This window comes from Spea bombifrons, chromosome 5 (genome assembly GCF_027358695.1).
Source record: "Spea bombifrons isolate aSpeBom1 chromosome 5, aSpeBom1.2.pri, whole genome shotgun sequence".
Taxonomy (NCBI): domain Eukaryota; kingdom Metazoa; phylum Chordata; class Amphibia; order Anura; family Pelobatidae; genus Spea; species Spea bombifrons.
In genome coordinates this window covers 30,346,255-30,352,543 of record NC_071091.1, presented here as the reverse complement: position 1 = coordinate 30,352,543, position 6,289 = coordinate 30,346,255, and positions in this window count along the sequence as shown.

The following is a 6,289-nucleotide window of genomic DNA, read 5'->3' as shown; positions in this document are numbered from 1 at the left end:
TCCTCCACCGCAGTCGGCAATGGCATTACAAATACACTAAAAGGCGCCGCAGAATATGACGTCTTATTACACGTAAAAAGGATGGTTGGGGATAAACAATCTCACTTCTCACTCCTGATCGTCCAAGGGGAACCCCCTGGACTTGCCACCATAGTTGGCTGGGTCAGGAGAGATCACTGGCTGTATATGCTTCCTGTTGATACTCTAAGGTACTTAAGATTTTGACTATGTCTTTGAACTAGAGATAAGATGCTTGCCTACAAATGTAATTCTTGTTTCCTTTGCAGAATCTTCCAAATCCACTTGTGCTATTTCTATAGTGGCAGCAGATCCCGCAGCACTGGACAAAGGGGAGTCAAGCATAACTGTGGAATATTGAAATAGATAGGGCCAGGCTTTGCAGAAAGTCCTATTTACTAGCGTTTACAGAATTGTACCTTAGATATGCAAAATAAATTATATGTAGTGGCAGAAAGCACTGTACAATACATTGCACTGGTGGGAAATAAATGACTGGATATCTGTTCAACTAGAAATATAAACGTATACAGAAGTTGTGATTTAGAGACTGATGAATGTATTATGTACATGCAATTACAAACATATAGAAGTGGTCTTAGAACTAGCAACCTACGGAATATTTTTATTTTTAACTGTTCCATTAGTTGCTAAGGTAATAAATCTACAATTCAAACTTAAAACATTGGAATTACTCTTTGTAAATAGTGCTCATCATGAGGTTGTTGTAGATGATGTTCTGCTATATATCCTCATGTTGCTCAGCTATGCCATTAATGTTTGGATTGGAAGGTTCTACTCATTTGACCCACACCTATGTCTTCCTGGATCAGTTATTTCTAAAATCAAGATACTTGTAGTACCATCTAGTGGTCAAAAACTATATTACACCAGCAGTTTGCTGCATAGCTATCAATTAATCAACCCACATCATTAGTATAATTTAGCTCCACAATTGTACAGTAACATACATACTTATTGTAGCACCATGCATTGACACTCTACTCACACACACTATATGGTGAAACACACAGTCTAATACTGTACACAGTTTAACTTGTACACTGTCACCCCCCCCACACACACTTATTCTTTAGCGAAGCCCACTATCATTTTTATTTAAAACTATACTAAGTAGTCCCCCTGGGTTAAACATGTGCTAGAATGAATCAATCTATTCCCTTTAGGATCAAAACAGTGATATTATGTATAGATTGTCAAAATGTATTTATTTCATTTAGAAAGTGTTTTACCAAGAAGAATACTTTTCGTTTTTCTGGGGAGCCAAGTTCAGAAACGGTTTTACATACATAGTAAACAGATCAAATAAAGGTAAAAAATAGAAAAAAAAAAACAATAATGGACATGAACAGAATAAATATGAATTAGTAATCTTCTAACAGGTACATTCTGTTTTTAGATGTTGGGAGACAAATATTTTCAGGGATTTTAGGCTATTTGACGACCTGATGGAATCTTTGAAGCTATTCCATATATGGGGAGCTCTGAAGGAGAATGCACCTCCGCCTGCTTCCTCTTTAAAACCTGGGACACCTAGTAAGAGGCTGGTGCTAGATCTGAGATTGTAGGTCATGTGGGGAGTAAGAGTGAGCGTGCTGCTCAGGTAGCGGGGGAGCCTTCCAACTAAACGGTTATGTACCAAGCAAGCTAGGTGGAGGCTTCAGCTAGTTAAGCTCTTTTAACATTTCACTTTTGCCTCCTCCGGTGTTTCTACAAACATGGCACTCGAGGCCAGTGGGCTAACTAGAGTTACTGTCGCCCGGGCAGAATAAAATTTCACTCCCCTTACACACGCCTGCCCATACACACACATATGCATACCTGGGCTTCTCCCTGAGGTCTCCGGTTCAGCACCCATTCCCCTGGGGCCAGCCTACCAGGAAATCTCCTGGAATTCCAGTAGGCCAGTCCATCTCTAGCTCTATGCCTGTGCCTTCTGCTTTGTGCACCTGGGGAAGCATAGCTGCTCACCCCCGCTATAGGCAAACCCCTGAGCTGCTAAGAGTCATATTCAGCAACACGAGACAAAACGTGTCATTATGTTTGATCCAATCTCGGTGGGGATCTGATCACTTTTTGTGCATGATGGCAATCTGACCTAAATATTGATCAGCTGTCGGCAAGCTGGGACCTTTTTTGCTATGTTTCCTTTCTTTCTGCTTTCAGGGCCTGCTGATCCGTCACTTACACATTAGTAGAATTATCCCCTTCTTTTTTGGTGTTCTCACCTTTTAACATTCAGTGTATAATCTTGTGTGTATATTAAAACAACTAGTGAACAGGATAAAGTGTTGTTGATTCAACATGGGAAGGGGGTTCAACAATGTCACCACCTCTAAGATAAATGATTGGCATCCTAGGACCACTTTGTGAGCCACGTATATCATATTTAATTGAAAATTAAAGGGTAAACTCACCTGCAATGCTGAACATATACAGTCATTTTTATGCAGTGCTTTATTGCCACTTGGGACATTGCAATAAAACCTTCGCCATATTGACAAATGCCTAGCCACAATGATGTCTTTAAAATTACATACCATATAGGCAACAACGTTCGAGAATCCATTACTTCAGCTCAAAGGGTTTGCATTTGAACGTTGGTGGATAATCCTGTCAAAGACTTTAAATATCTGTAATATGTAATAAATGTTCATATTTTGTATCAATAAGTAGCATGCTAAGTACCATTATGTCCCTGAAATTCTGATGTGTATATAAACTACAAACTGGCATTACCACTTAGCTATTTAGTTTATGATCAGCTTAATTTTTATTATGTACCAAACCACATCCCGGTCCTTCAACACCACAGTAAAGCCTCTATGTAATATTCTGGAAACTTTACACTATGAAACAATGATGTCCCTTTTCTTAATCAGTGTGATGACATACAAATACCACATAATTAAGGTAGAACTAATCTCTGAGTTGCCTCTGGCATAACTAAAGTAACTTCTTGGAAAAAGTCTTTTGTTAATTTGCATTAAATGCAAATGCTCCACTGACTTCACCTGTCCAAAAGTATTACATCCAGAAAGTAAGGGAAACTGGATAATAACCAGAAAATAAAATACTTCTTTGTCTCTTCTAGAGACAATACTATTTGTTTTAGTGGTAAATATTGTAGGGCTCACTAATGCAGGTTCACAGCACTCCTCCAGCCATCCTGAATTACCCAGCAAAAAGAGCACCCCAATCACCGCTACTGGCATCCATAGTGATGATTACTAGAGGTGCGGGTGTCAACGAAACTTTGCTGGAGACAAGGTGGCTCGATTCTAACCACCAGTCCAGAGAAACTAGTACTCACAGAGGCAGACAGACGTGATGATCTAGTGATAGAGACGGATCATCCTGTGACAGCAGGACAGATATACAAAGCTACTTCTGGCAGGCCTGAGCAATCGGCACATGAAGGTAAGTGTCCTTTAAGTCCATAGTTGCCATAAAGTCTCCCAGGGGTAGACTTGATAGTCTCCATATGGAAATGTGACTGCCGCAGCTGAGATTGTAAAAATCTCAAGTCCACAATAAGACAGAAACCTCCTGAGGCCTTTGGAATTGCAAAAACCAGACAATACAAAACCTGTCTTTCCTGGGATTTGATCAAAAGGAACCAATCATCTGCAGCAAAATTTTGTTGTGGTTCTGTGGTAAGATGGGAGAGTTCTCTCTGAGTTCGAGACAATATCCCCTTGACGCAATACTGTTTATCCACACGTTTCGGGTAAGGGTAGCCGAGACGTCTCTGAACACAGTTAACCTTCCTCCTACTGAATGCCTAGCGTCTTGTAGAAGACTTGGTAAACAGGAACCTCTCTCCTCTCCCTCTACACCAGAAGGTGTTACCCCTAGCAGCCTGGTCCCTAGAGGCTCTTCGGGGTGCCAGTCATAAGACCTGTCAAGTCTCATCTGATCACCTTGTCTGTGCTGGAACTCTGAAGTCTGGCAAAAAGGATGAAAATGCATTCTAGTTACCAGTCTTTTTGGGCCATCCAATGTGGGATACACAGAACCTCTTTGGACAAGACAGCTCAAATCCAAAGGCCTAACGACGCACCATTGCAGATATCAGCCAGCCAATCAGCCAGTTTCATAAATATCTGGTTATGGATCTCTTTATCCTTCAGACCATGCAGCACTATATTTTGGTCAGTTAATGTAAAAGTACTTTATTGAATGTTATTACATTACCACACAAAAATTTTGTTATGATAAAAGATGCATACTCATTAAAACAATGTCTATTGCCGCAGGATATCAAACAGTTCTCACTGTTCATAAAATCCCCTTTGACATGAAACCCAAGCTAATAAAATAATTATCAATTACACTCACTGAACACAACCAGCCAAGTCATGCAATGTTTCATTTTGACGTGTCTTCCTAATCACTGTACAAACAGGCAAAGAGAAGATATTAGAAATCGTTTCAGACCCCTTTAATTCCAAAGTAACTCTTTTCATTCTTGAAAGACCATTGTTTGAACAAATCACCATTCCCTTCTCCAACCTTTATTAAGCTATTCATTAAAAAAATATCAAGCCCTTATTTGAAGGTGCTGCGCCATCAAAACTTAATACTTAATTCCTGTTTTAAAATAATGTACCGTTTTTCTGTAGTTTCTTAAAAACCTCTAAGCTTGTCCCCTCTGCACTGCTCTGCCTGCCAACTTCTGATGTCACAGAAGGAGCATTTGTTTGAGGGTCTTCTAATTTAAAAGGCCCTGGGAGTAGCTGTAAGAGGTCTGTTGAGGTGTAATACACAGAGAAGGGCTTTTTAGGTGAAGAGAAAATATAGATTTCATTCACATTTCTTTACAGTAGAAATAGCTGAAATTGGAACAAAGTAAATAACTTAGTTAAGTTATTACCGATTATTCTCCATTTCTCCTGAGGAAGCCGAACCAAAGAAACGCGTTGAGAAGGATCGAGTCGGACTCTTTAAGCTGAACTACCGCGGACTTTTGGCGTTACGAGCTTTTATGCACATCTCTTTATGTTGTGCCCATACGGACTTTGAGTGTAATTCAATTCCTTACATCTGTTTTGCCCAAAGATGCTGCACCATTGCAGTCTGCTTTTTTATAGATTCCTAACAAAGATTATTAAAAGGATTTTTTCCACTACACGCTGAAGGGTCTGATGCATCTAGATTGTTTGTGAGTGCGAATCACATCACACACAGCACTGATTATTGTCTGTACATATTGCACTATTATCATATTATTTTTTCCCTGTATGTATTTGCGCCCCAATCATCTGTATACTGGTATATCTACACCTGAAAAAGAGTGTTTCTTTGGGCTGCTGCAGTCGTCTGGGAAGTATTATACAATTATATTATTATTTTCCACATACACTTGTGAGCACGAGAATTTTGTTTTTAAATAACTAAGAAAGACAAGAAATGTGTGGCCAATTCAAATAAACATGCGCAGCGTGGAAACGGTTATCCTCAAATCGCTTTGTCAGCACATGGCCAGAGGGTCTGCAGTTCCAAGGGCTGCGCAACTCCTCTATACCTGTGTATGGAATAAAAACGACCCGTTATTGAGATAACGGATCCTAACGTTCCGTTGAATAGTGTAGTGAGGAATTTGAAACCAAACTACTTCTTTAACGAATAAACCCTGACTGCCCTTACATGGATTTACTTTTAGCCTCTCATCACGCTTGTATACATCACATTTAGAAAACAAATCTAAAATAAAAGCGGCCCTCATTGACTGTGGAAGCGGAACAGACATCGAGCAAAAGTGAGTGAATTCAAACATACATGGGAAAAGAATAAGGATATCCTGAATATTAGAAGAAAAAAAGGGAGACGGAAACGCTTTGCTATCCTATCCTAGCGTGTTCAAAAGTTACTTTTTCTTCTCTTATACAAGATATAACAAGAATAGTTCATGAGAAATAATGCTATAGGAGTAATACCATGGCCTGTACTTTATTTTACAGGCACAATGCCTAAGTACGCTCACTAGCTGATCTAAAGCAGGTGAAATGCCTTTAAATGTCATATATAATTGTAAGACACATAATTACAAGCTTTGGAAAGACTGCGGTGCGCCATCAAAGTCAAATATACATCTGGCTGTGTTAGGTCTACATGTCATACAATCCTCACGCATTGCCTCTTGGTCGACAAGCACCATAGTACAGTATATATATATCATATATATATATACTACAGTATATATTGTATATATAGTACATTATATATATAGTTATACAGCATACTTCAT